The following is a 13345-nucleotide window of genomic DNA, read 5'->3' as shown; positions in this document are numbered from 1 at the left end:
GAACAAGGAGGGTGCTGATGGACAGAATGGAGCAAAGCTAATAAAGTTGGAGGTTCTGATAAGGCCAAGAATAGCTTCCATGGGGATTCTTAAATAAATAAGCTGGAATGAGAGGGTCTTGTGATGTTTGCCCTCTCAAAAATGAGATGTTTGAACAAGTTATTTAGGCAGTGATTGGATTCTGACGATGACAAGGTCCATATGTAACCATGGACGTGGGAGGCTGAGATGGAATGGAGAAAATAGTCATTGACAGTGAGGAAGTCAAGGAAACTGAGAGCCCAGGGCATTTGAAGGTTTAGCTGTGTGGGTACTGGTACTACCCAGAAGGGTAATAGGAGTTGTAAATAAGAGGAAGTCTTGAATCATATGCCAAAGTCTTTAGAGGATGGAAAATGATAGTTTTGTGGGGGTGGGGGAGAAGATGGTGGTAAACCTGGGTGAGGTGAAACTTCAAAGGCATATAATTTTTCTTTTACAAGAGGGAGAAGTAGTAAAGGTCTGGAAGTTGTACATGGTGGTGAGAAGGACATTGATTTCACTTTCCAATTTTCAGTAGATGATCAATTAGAGAGGAAGCTTTGGCAGCAGGCAAGGGTTGGGGAGGGGGAGAGAGAGAGAGGGAGAGATGTGGTACTCCCAAGGGACTACCAGGCTTTAGTTAGGCAGAAGGTAGAGGTTCCAGTCTAAGAAAAACTTGGGAATGTAGGTATCTAAGGGAGTTTATAGATTTCAGAATGGAAGTTCAAGAAGATACAAAGGAATGATTGGGGAGCAAGACCAGGAAGGAGTGCTGAATCAGTTGAGGGGATGTAGAGAATAGGTGAGAAGGAGAGTTCCAAAGGTAGGGTGACCCTTTTGGATCGGATTCGTCCTGAGAATTCCTTGGTGAAAGAAGTACACACCGGCTGAGCATAGCTGGGAGCCTTCTTGTGGTGATTTGGCAATAATACAGTACTGTGGCCCCTGCAGCTTCACATGGGGGTGCAGCACGTGGAGGGAGGTTAGACGACTCAGGGCATCTGCCCCCAGGTTCACGTGGAACAGCCACTCAGACCCAGAGCTCGACTCATGGTAGGTCCCTGCCCCTCTCACCACCCTCCTCTCACTTCATTGCTCTCTCTGCTCCAGACACTGCAGCCACCATGTAGGTCCTCCATCCTCGCATGTTCTTCTCTTCTCACAGGAGGACATGCCCTTCTCTCTGCTCTCTCTCTCTCTCTCTTTTTTTGGCCTCGCGGCATGGCATGCAGGATCGTAGTTCCCTGACCAGGGATCGAACCCACACTCCCTGCAGTGGAACCACAGAGTCTTAACCACTGGACCACCAGAGAAGTCCCTCTGTGCCCTCTCTTATTCATCCTTCAGATCTTGACTAAAACATCCCTCCTTCAGGACACCCCAGGCTCCCCTCTTATTCTCTCTCATCACATTGTGTACTTTTCCTTCACAGAGCTTATCACAGTTGTAATTTTGCAATTTTTTGTGTGCTCATTAAATTAAAGCCTCTCTCCTCCTCTTGTCTGTAAATTTTACGAGGGTCATGTCTGTTTTATACACATGGTATTCTAGTATTTGCATATAATAGGTGTGGTGGTTTTAAAATATGTCCACAAATGCTTTGACACTCCCCTTTCAAGGCAGAAGTCTAATTTTCCTCCTCTTGAATGTGGACCAGACTTAGTGACTTGCTTCTAACAAATAGAATGTGATAGAAGTGACAGTATATGACTTCTGAGGTTATAGAAAGAATATGGCTTCATCCTGGTGCTTTCTTGCTCTTGGATCACTTGCTCAGGGGGAGCCAGGGCATGCTGTGAGGTCACTCAAGAAACACTGTGGTAAGGCCCACGTGGAGAGGAACTGAGGTCTCCCACCAATAGTCAGTACCAAGTTATCAGTCATGGGAGGAAGGCACCTTGAAAGTAGATCCTCCAGCCCTGGTCAAGGCTTCAGATAGATGCAGCTCTGACCGGCATCTGACTACAACCTTATGAGAGAATCTAAGACGGAACCACTGCAACAAGTTGCTCCCTATGTGAGATAATATATGATTATTATTGGTTTAAGCATCTAAGTTCTGGGGAAATTTGTAACACAACAATAGATAACTAATATAATAGGTTTTTAATGAATACTTACTAGATGAATGAATCAGCAAATTCATGAACACCTTTGTTGTTTGTTTTCCTTTTTTTTCTGGTTTGGCATCAATCAATAATGACATCAGTAATGATTCTAATTGGTGCCTGAAACTTCCTGTTACATCTTCTCTGCATTTCACTTTGTACATATACCTTTTCATCCTTATGAATGGGAGAAAAAAATGCAAACAAGTCAGCAAAAATACTTAACCCTTAAAGACTGCATTTATCTGAGTGATTTCAGTATAAGGAAAGATTAATTATATTTGCTCTTCCATTACACACTACCAAAGATTAGTTGGCATAAAAGTAAAGCAGACAAGGCAAAATTCTTAAGGATCTTCAAATCATGATGAAATTTTGGTCAAGAGAGGTTTTTTTTTAAAAAAATAAATCTCTAGGGACTTCCCTGGTGGCACAGTGGTTAAAGACTCTGGCTCCCAATGCAGGGGGCCCAGGTTCGATCTCTGGTCAGGGAACTGGATCCCATGTGCATGCCGCAACTAAGAGTTCACACGCCACAACTAAGGAGCCAGTGAACTGCAACTAAGTAGCCAGTGAGCCACAGCTAAGGAGCCCACCTGCTGCAATTAAGACCCGGCACAACCTAATTAATTAATTAAAAAAAATCTCTACTGTAGATTTTTTTACACAGTTTTTATGTCAATAAAGTTGACTTACATGTTACTGCATCAAATGTTTGCACCTTTTGGGTTTAAAAGGCCAAGTACTTAAGGGGCATTTACCATTGCAACTGCTTTGTTTTTGCCTATGTCAGCAGAACCCCCAGGATCCTTTCAGTCTCACAGAGACAGAGGGAATTTTCAAAGGGAATCTTGACCAAGTAGGATGTAACATTCATTGTTCCCTGTTATAGCCGCAGCACAAAAGCAATGGCTGGCACACAGCAGGCATTGAAAACATATTTGCTGAATAAGTGAATAAGTGAATAAATCTCTTCACTTGTCATAATGATTGAGATGTTACAAGCTGTTTCAGTTGCCTAAGTAGGCAAGAATACACAACTAATAATGCTATCTGGCAAAAAGAGAGGAAGTCTGAATTATGTAGCATCAGTCTGACAAGTGCAGTGAACTACTGTGTCATTGTTTGCTCATATTTACATTTTCTTCACAAAAATATAATTTTTGTTTTACAACTGTGTGGTCAATTAGGGGTGTGGCAAATTCTGTGGACTGGCTCATTCGTCATCTATTCCAGTCTTATTACAGTGTGTCTTCCTGGAATGAAGAGACTGAAAAGTTTAAAACTACATTTCCCAGACTCCTTTGCTGCTAGGGTTCAGAATGAGACAAAGCTTCCTTCATTCAAATGCATTCACCGGGAACCTGAAAATGAACAGTTAAGAGGGAGAGTTTGAGGCATCTGTTTTGCTGGTTCTGATGGTTTAGAGGGAAGCAGTTTGATCTGGACCTTGAAAGTAGATCCTCCAGCCCTGGTCAAGGCTTCAGATAGCAGAGGTGATGGCTCCCTAATTTGGCAGGTAACTTCCTGGTATGGAAGAGGTGGCAGGATTCCAGAGCTAGTGCCTATGAGCGGTTACTCCCTGATTCAGCAGGTGGGTCTCCTGTTTTGGCAGGAGCAGCAGCCTCCTTCACAGCCCAGTTCTGCCAGGTGCACTGGAGAACTCACCCATGATGATCAGCCTGGAGTCTGTTTCCTTAGCCCATCTAGCAACATTGTAAGCCATTTAATACCTTGCACTAAGTCCCTTTCTGCCCAAGTGAATAGTTTTCTCTGCCGCTGAACCCTAACCAAAGCAAGAGGCCAAGAATTATTATACAAGTGACAAAATGACATATTACTATGTGGATCATTAGAATATGGATGTACTTTAATATTTATGAAATACCACATACTCTATTGTCAGGAAGATCCAGTTTCAAACAAAAATATGTGCTCTTGCTCAACATCATTAATCATTAGAGAAATGCAAATCAAAACTACAATGAGATATCATCTCACACCCGTCAGAATGGCCATCATCAAAAAATCTTAAAACAATAAATGCTGAAGAGGGTGTGGAGAAAAGGGAACACTCTTGCACTGCTGGTGGGAATGTAAATTGATACAGCCACTATGGAGAACAGTATGGAGGTTCCTTAAAAACTAAAAATAGAATTACCATATGACCCAGCAATCCCACTACTGGGCATATACCCTGAGAAAACCATAATTCAAAAAGAGTCATGTACCAAAATGTTCATTGCAGCTCTATTTACAATAGCCAGGACATGGAAGCAACCTAAGTGTCCATCAACAGATGAATGGATAAAGAAGATGTGGCACATACATACAATGGAATATTCCTCAGCCATAAAAAGAAACGAAATTGAGTTATTTGTAGTGAGATGGATGGACCTAGAGTCTGTCATACAGAGTGAAGTAAGTCAGAAAGAGAAAAACAAATACCGTATGCTAACACATATATATAGGATCTAAGAAAAAAAAAAAAAGGTCATGAAGAACCTAGGGGTAAGACGGAATAAAGACACAGACCTACTAGAGAATGAACTTGGGGCTTCCCTGGTGGCGCAGTGGTTGAGAGTCCGCCTGCCGATGCAGGGGACGCGGGTTCGTGCCCCGGTCCGGGAAGATCCCACATGCCGCGGAGCCTGCGCGTCTGGAGCCTGTGCTCCGCACGGGAGAGGCCAAAACAGTGAGAGGCCCGCGTACCACAAAAAAAAAAAAAAAAAAAAAGGCATAAGCCCTTGGGAGAATGGACTTGAAGATATGGGGAGGGGGAAGGGTAAGCTGTTACAAAGTGAGAGAGTGGCATGGACATATATACATTACCAAACGTAAAATAGATAGCTAGTGGGAAGCAGCTGCATAGCACAGGGAGATCAGCTCGGTGGTTTGTGACCACCTAGAGGTGTGGGATAGGGAGGGTGGGAGGGAGGGAGATGCAAGAGGGAAGAGATGTGGGAACATATGTATATGTATAACTGATTCACTTTGTTATGAAGCAGAAACTAACACACCATTGTAAAGCAATTATACTCCAATAAAGATGTTAAAAAAAAATGTGCTCTTGCAGCAATCTATACATTGATTTTTAAAAAAATCCTACAAAATTTGAATTCTACTGAAGAACTTTTTTGTTACTTACTAATGCTATTAGGACTGTAGTTTGCATGCTACAGAGTTCTACTGGATTTAAGCAAAAGAAAAATGAATTTATATAATGTCCTCTCCTAGAACCCAAGGGCAAGGATGCAGCTGGACCTCAGGGATGACCTGGAGCCGGTGATTGCAGTGCTATTGAAAACCCAGGAAACCCCTCTCACCAGCTCTCACCATTGTTTCTCTCTGAATATATGCTTCATTCTTTCTCTCTACTAACTTTCTGTGTATTCCAATAAACAGATTTAAAAAAAAAAAAAAGCTCCATCTCCACGTATGTATCCTCCATTTAAGAGAACAGATGGACAGACTAAAACAGGAGTCTCCTAGACCTAATTCTGGAATCTTAAGGAAAGGCTATGAGTAGTCCACTTTAGTCAGGTACCCAGTGCAGCCAGGTTCACAGCTTAAGGAGGCCTTCACCTTGTTTTCCATGTAAAGGGCAGCCCTGGAGCACAACATTCTGTGGACTAGAATGTGAATGATGCCCCTTGGAGTTGTGCCACCACCCTGAACCAATCTGCTGGAGTCTGGAGTCAGAGTCCCATTATGAGAGCCTGGTAGTGGGTGCTCTGCTCCTGGCATCATATAGATTGTGGGGAGGGGGAGGTAGATCTGGAGGAAGGGGAAGTTACCACATAAGAGGGCATTATTGGGCACTCAGGTGACAAGCTCACTGATGTCCATTACAAGAATGATATGCTGATTTTAACTATATTAGATAAAGGGTAGGTAAACTACAGCCCACAGGCCAAATCCAGTCTGCCCCAGGCTTTTGTAAATACAGTTTTATCGGAACACTGTCATGCCTATTTATTTGCATGTTGTCTATGGCCGCTCTTTTTCTGTACTGGCAGAGTTAAGCAGTTGCAGCAGGAATCATACAGTTCACAAAGCTACAATATTTACTGTCTGGCCCCCTACAGAAAACGTTTGTTCACCCCTGTATTAGACCCCTGCTACTCAAAATGAGGTTCCCCAAGCCAGCAGTCTCAGCATCACCTGGGAGCTTGTCCGACCTTCACTTGGAACTACTGACTCAGAACCTGCTTTTTTTCCCCCATTGAGGCATTTTATTTGCATTGTATGTATTACATCCCTAGAAAAAGAATCCCAAGATTTTCCCTCCCATGTGTTTTCGTCTCGCTTCTTCGTGGTTCATGCTGCCGGCTAAGGTTATCAGTATAATGAAACCAAACTGACTGGATGGGAGCAGGTTATTCTGCCATTTTTCTAGATCTTTGAGGTGTATATCAAACATGGGGCTGATCTCCACACTTGTGTAACCTGCCTGTGAGGTTCACGACAATTTTCCAAGCCCTGTGATCATCAGTGTTTTCAAATTGGCCAATATAACCACGCTTCATCATCACAGCTAGAAACTGGACGATGGCTTTGGAGCACAGCCTAATAAGAACCTAGCATTTGCCTCTCTTTTTGGCATTGTTGATGCTCTTGAGAATATCAGTCAGGACATTCATGTGCACCGTTATGACGGCACAGAAAGATGGCAGAGGCAGAACCTGCATTTTAACAAGAGCCCTAGGTGACTTGGAGGCACGTTAAGGTTTGAGAAGCACTATATTAAACTCCTCAGTGGCACAATCAATATTATTGAAACTTTTGTTTCACACAAGCCCCCTTTAACCTGTGGGACATGATGCAATCTCCCAGGCACATTAGACTAGTGTGCCACCATCTCAGGATTCGATTCAGTGAGGTTTTTTTGGACTGTGTCAGGGCAGAGTATCACTGCGATCAGCCAGAATCAGTGCAGACAAAGGGATACCTGGCTACGGTTTGTTAGGTACCTACTCATTCATTCAATTATAACAAGTATTTATTGAGGGCACACTCTGTGCCAGGCATTGAACTACAAATGGCGAACAAATTGGCCCAGCCTCAGCCCTCACAGCTGTGAGGCTTTCACACATCACCTCACTTAATTCTTCCTATAATCTGTGAGGTGGGGACTTCAATCCCCATGAGTACACTGAGGCTCAGAGAGGTTAATGACTTGCTCAAGCTCATGTGACTGGTGAGTGGCAGAGCTGAAAATAGAACCTATGTCTATCTGACACCACAGTTTATGCTTTTTCCTATGTGGCACTGCTAGACATGGTTCTAGGAGATTATAATCTAAATTAGGTCTACAGCCAGAGAGCCAGTGTTCTATAGATAAGAAGCAGAGTACTCTTATCTCCCACTTCCCAGATACAGCCAAGGTGATGCTGCAAGATTGGGGAAGGCTGGAAACTAGAGGACCTTCTCTTCAAAGTGGCAGACTTGGCATCTTTATCTGTGAGAAAGACAGATGACTTTGGTTCAATTACTTCTTCCAGACACTTAGAAAGAGGGATTCACCTAAGGTCCTAGGGTAGGACAAGAATAGCACTGCCCTGGGGAGAAAAGAGTCAGGGTTAAAGCTTCCTCCTCCAAGAGACTCTCAAGATGAATCCCATTCACTGGTGTCCCCCTGCCTTTCTGACCCTCCTCTAACCTGTTCTATACATCCCCTCCACTGACCCAGCCCTTCTTCCTTGCCTTGCTTCTCCGTCATTCTGTTGTACCCTCTTGAACTTCCATTCTGAGACCTACAAATATACCTCTCCTATGTCCTTATATCCTCAACCAGAGGAGAGAGATGAGGTAGGGAGAAGGAGGTGAGAGAGGCGGGAGGGACCACAATGGAGAGAGATCTTGGGCTAGGCCCGGGTAGTGAGGGAAGGGACATGAGGTTGAGGAAGTGGCTGGATAGGGGGAGGGGGAGGGAAGTGCAGGAATGACAGGCACGGAGTAGGGTGCCGTCTGCTGGAGCAGGAGGAAGAAGGCAGTGGGAAGCCTGCAGGGATGAGCGAAAAACAACAGCAAGATTATCATCCCATCCCCATCTCAATAACAGCAACCTTGTGAGATAGGTACTATTACCAATTCTAATTTATAATTGAGGCAACTAATAACTAGATGGGTTGGGTAGATGGTTCGAGATCACATGGCTGTAAGTGGTGAAAGCAGATTGAAAACAGAGGCAGGCTGGCTTCAAAATCTGTGCTCTTATCTACCATTTTATATCGTTTCACAAGGGCACCTCACGGAAAGCAGAAAGACGTGTTTCTCTTCAGATATCTCTGGTCCCGGACTAGCCTGCTTGCTTTCATTTCAAGCAGTGCATTTGCATTTTATTAATAAGCAGAAATTAAAAAACAATTACCTCAGTTTATTGTCACAACCTAAATCAAAGCACCCAGCATAAGCAATGGTTTTTTTTTAAAAAGAAAACTGTCAAAATTTAAATATCTAAACGTAATAAATTATTGGATTTGTTTTTCTAGCTGATTTCTGGTTCACACTGAAGAAGAATTTATTCTGACACTGTTACAACTTTATGTATCTTGATTTGACCTGTATATAGGTCTCAGTTAATGGATAATACAAGGTTTCCTGGGAGGTGATGAGGATTAATCAGATCAACTGTAAGAAGGACTTCCAACCATTCAGCCCGTTCAGCAGACATGCAATGAGCAGTTCTGGTGTGCTGTGAGCAAGGAAGACAAGGAAGACCAGGGCATCAGCTCTGAGCTGTTCAAAGTGGGCCAGGCAGACCTGCCATTAGAATGGCTTCAGGATAGTATGAAGAAGCCTCCAGGAGTTGGAGCAAAGCAGGTGGAAGGAGGGAGCACAAACTGTGCCTGGGCTTGAGGGAAGGCTTTGCTGATGCTGCACAAGGAAGACCCTCTGTCTTAGTCTGTGCTCCCCTAAGTAGCCCCGGAGAAAGCACAAGGAGCTTATTTGAGGGTAATCCCAAGAAGTATGGTGAAGGGGTAGGAAAGTGAGACAGAAAAGGTAAGAAAGCCAATAAAATGTTCATTCACAAGATGGTTACAGCTATGGGCAACTAGGGCTCCATCCTGCTGGGTGCCCTTGGAGGGAATGTATAGAATGTACCTCCAAATTGTCCCATCAAAGGATGAGGAAGCTGGGGTATTTTCCACCAACGGCCACCCCGCACTGGTTGAGGATTGCTCCTGAGGGTGCTAATTCCCTATCACCTCAGCCTGCTCCCCACATGGGCCGAGTCCTCCTGCAACAAGATAAAGCCTTCAGGCCAAGAGATGCTGGTGTGTGTAGCATGAGGCATCCTTAGTCTTCAGAAGCTGCAGGTGCCTCTGGGCTGAGCCAAGGGCACATAGATGGAGCACCCATACCTTTGGTTACACCCTCAATTAATGTTTGTTTGTTTGTTTGTAACATCTTTATTGGAGTATAATTGCTTTACAATGGTGTGTTAGTTTCTACTTTATAACAAAGTGAATCAGCTATACATATACATATGTTCCCATATCTCTTCCCTCTTGCATCTCCCTCCCACCCTCCGTATCCCACCCCTCTAGGTGGTCACAAAGCACCAAGCTGATCTCCCTGTGCTATGCGGCTGCTTCCACTAGCTAGCTATTTTACGTTTGGTTGTGTATATATGTCCATGCTACTCTCTCAGTTCGTCCCAGCTTCCCCTTCCCCCTCCCCGTGTCCTCAAGTCCATTCTTTACGTCTGCATCTTTATTCCTGTCCTGCCCCTAGGTTCATCAGAACCCTTTTTTTTTTTTTTAGATTCCATATATATGTGTTAGCATACAGTATTTGTTTTTCTCTTTCTGACTTACTTCAATCTATATGACAGGCTCTAGGTCCATCCACCTCACTACAAATAACTCAATTTCGTTTCTTTTTATGGCTGAGTAATATTCCATTGTATGTATGTGCCACATCTTCCTTATCCATTCATCTGTCGATGGACACTTAGGTTGCTTCCATGTCCTGGCTATTGTAAATAGAGCTGCAGTGAATACTGTGGTACATGACTCTTTTTGAATTATGGTTTTCTCAGGGTATATGCCCAGTAGTGGGATTGCTGGGTTGTATGGTAGTTTTATTTTTAATTTTCTAAGGAACCTCCATACTGTTCTCCATAGTGGCTGTATCAATTTACATTCCCACCAACAGTGCAAGAGGGTTCCCTTTTCTCTACACCCTCTCCAGCATTTACTGTTTGTAGATTTTTTTGATGATGGCCATTCTGACGGGTGTGAGATGATACCTCACTGTAGTTTTGATTTGCATTTCTGTAATCATTACTGATGTTGAGCATCCTTTCATGTGTTTGTTGGCAATCTGTATATCTTCTTGGGAGGAATATCTATTTAGGTCTTCTGCCCATTTTTGGATTTGGTTGTATTTTTTTTTTTTTAACATCTTTATTGGAGTATAATTGCTTTACAATGGTATGTTAGTTTCAGCTTCACAACAAAATGAATCAGTTATATATATACATATATTCCCATATCTCTTCCCGCTTGCATCTCCCTCCCTCCCACCCTCCCTATCCCACCCCTCCAGGCGGTCACAAAGCACTGAGCTGATCTCCCTGTGCTATGCGGCTGCTTCCCACTAGCTATCTACCTTACGTTTGGTAGTGTATATATGTCCATGCCGCTTTATCGCTTTGTCACCGTTTACCCTTCCCCCTCCCCATAGCCTCAAGTCCATTCTCTAGTAAGTCTGTGTCTTTATTCCTGTTTCACCCCTAGGTTTTTCATGTCATTTTTTTTTAATTCCACATATATGTGTTAGCATACGGTATTTGTCTCTCTCTTTCTGACTTACTTCACTCTGTATGACAGACTCTAGGTCTATCCACCTCATTACAAATAGCTCAATTTCGTCTCTTTTTATGGCTGAGTAATATTCCATTGTATATATGTGCCACATCTTCTTTATCCATTCATCCGATGATGGACACTTAGGTTGTTTCCATCTCTGGGCTATTGTAAATAGAGCTGCAATGAACATTTTGGTACATGACTCTTTTTGAATTATGGTTTCCTCAGGGTATATGCCCAGTAGTGAGATTGCTGGGTCATATGGTAGTTCTATTTGTAGCTTTTTAAGGAACCTCCATACTGTTCTCCACAGTGGCTGTATCAATTTACATTCCCACCAACAGTGTAAGAGGGTTCCCTTTTCTCCACACCCTCTCCAGCATTTATTGTTTCTAGATTTTTTTGATGATGGCCATTCTGACTGGTGTGAGATGATATCTCATTGTAGTTTTGATTTGCATTTCTGTAATCATTACTGATGTTGAGCATCCTTTCATGTGTTTGTTGGCAATCTGTATATCTCCTTGGGAGGAATATCTATTTAGGTCTTCTGCCCATTTTTGGATTTGGTTGTATGTTTTTTTGATATTGAGCTGCATGAGCTGCTTGTAAATTTTGGAGATTAATCCTTTTTCAGTTGCTTCATTTGCAAATATTTTCTTCCATTCTGAGGGTTGTCTTTTCATCTTGTTTATGGTTTCCTTTGCTGTGCAAAAGCTTTTAAGTTTCATTAGGTCTCGTTTGTTTATTTTTGTTTTTATTTCCATTTCTCTAGGAGGTGGGTCAAAAAGGATCTTGCTTGTCACAAAGAAAGAAAACTACAGGCCAATATCACTGATGAACATAGATGCAAAAATCCTCAACAAAATACTAGCAAACAGAATCCAACAGCACATTAAACGGATCATACACCATGATCAAGTGGGGTTTATTCCAGGAATGCAAGGATTCTTCAATATACGCAAATCAATCAATGTGATACACCATATTAACAAATTGAAGGAGAAAAACCATATGATCATCTCAATAGATGCAGAAAAAGCTTTCGACAAAATTCAACACCCATTTATGATAAAAACCACGCAGAAGGTAGGCAAAGAGGGAACTTTCCTCAACATAATAAAGGCCATATATGACAAACCCACAGCCAACATCGTCCTCAATGGTGAAAAACTGAAAGCATTTCCACTAAGATCAGGAACAAGACAAGGTTGCCCACTCTCACCACTATTATTCAACATAGTTTTGGAAGTTTTAGCCATAGCAATCAGAGAAGAAAAAGAAATAAAAGGAATCCAAATTGGAAAAGAAGAAGTAAAGCTCTCACTGTTTGCAGATGACATGATACTATATATAGAGAATCCTAAAGATGCTACCAGAAAACTACTAGAGCTCATCAATGACTTTGGTAAAGTAGCAGGATACAAAATTAATGCACAGAAATCTCTTGCATTCCTATACACTAATGATGAAAAATCAAAAGTGAAGTTAAGAAAACACTCACATTTACCATTGCAACAAAAAGAATAAAATATCTAGGAATAAACCTACCTAAGGAGACAAAAGACCTGTATGCAGAAAATTATAAGACACTGATGAAAGAAATTAAAGATGATACAAATAGATGGAGAGATATACTATGCTCTTGGATTGGAAGTACCAACATTGTGAAAATGACTCTACTACTCAAAGCAATCTACAGATTCAATGCAATCCCTATCAAACTACCACTGGCATTTTTCACAGAACTAGAACAAAAAATTTCACAATTTGTATGGAAACACAAAAGACTCCGAATAGCCAAAGCAATCCTGAGAATGAAAAACGGAGCTGGAGGAATCAGGCTCCCTGACTTCACACTATACTACAAAGCTACAGTAATCAAGACAGTATGGTACTGGCACAAAAACAGAAATATAGATCAATGGAACAGGATAGAAAGCCCAGAGATAAACCCACGCACATATGGTCACCTTATCTTTGATAAAGGAGGCAAGAATATACAGTGGAGAAAAGACAGCCTCTTCAATAAGTGGTGCTGGGAAAACTGGACAGCTACATGTAAAAGAATGAAATTAAAACACTCCCTAACACCATACACAAAAATAAACTCAAAATGGATTAAAGACCTAAATGTAAGGCCAGACACTATCAGACTCTTAGATGAAAACATAGGCAGAACACTCTATGACATAAATCACAGCAAGATCCTTTTTGACCCACCTCCTAGAGAAATGGAAATTAAAACAAAAATAAACAAACGGGACCTAATGAAACTTAAAAGCTTTTGCACAGCAAAGGAAACCATAAATAAGATGAAAAGACAACCCTCAGAATGGGAGAAAATAATTGCAAATGAAGCAACTGACAAAGGATTAATCTCCAAAATTTACAAGC

The 13345-nt window shown here is 42.2% G+C and overlaps 1 long non-coding RNA gene and 1 pseudogene across 3 annotated transcripts in view; one reads left to right on the top strand and one right to left on the bottom strand.

Moving 5' to 3' along the window:
- The window catches only part of LOC132420325 (uncharacterized), a 38271-nt gene extending 32743 nt beyond the window's left edge, over positions 1-5528 (top strand). For all 3 annotated transcript variants that reach the window (XR_009518355.1, XR_009518354.1, XR_009518353.1), the window contains one exon: positions 5367-5528. This is a non-coding gene — a long non-coding RNA (uncharacterized lncRNA). The remainder of the gene's footprint in view (positions 1-5366) is intronic.
- An 862-nt stretch (positions 5529-6390) lies between these two features.
- LOC132420319 (small ribosomal subunit protein uS8-like) lies at positions 6391-6772 on the bottom strand (annotated as a pseudogene).
- Between the last annotated feature and the right edge of the window lie 6573 nt (positions 6773-13345).

Source organism: Delphinus delphis, chromosome 1 (genome assembly GCF_949987515.2).
Source record: "Delphinus delphis chromosome 1, mDelDel1.2, whole genome shotgun sequence".
Lineage (NCBI taxonomy): Eukaryota > Metazoa > Chordata > Mammalia > Artiodactyla > Delphinidae > Delphinus > Delphinus delphis.
The sequence above is the reverse complement of the archived record's forward strand: the minus strand, read 5'-3'. Positions and strand labels throughout refer to the sequence as shown.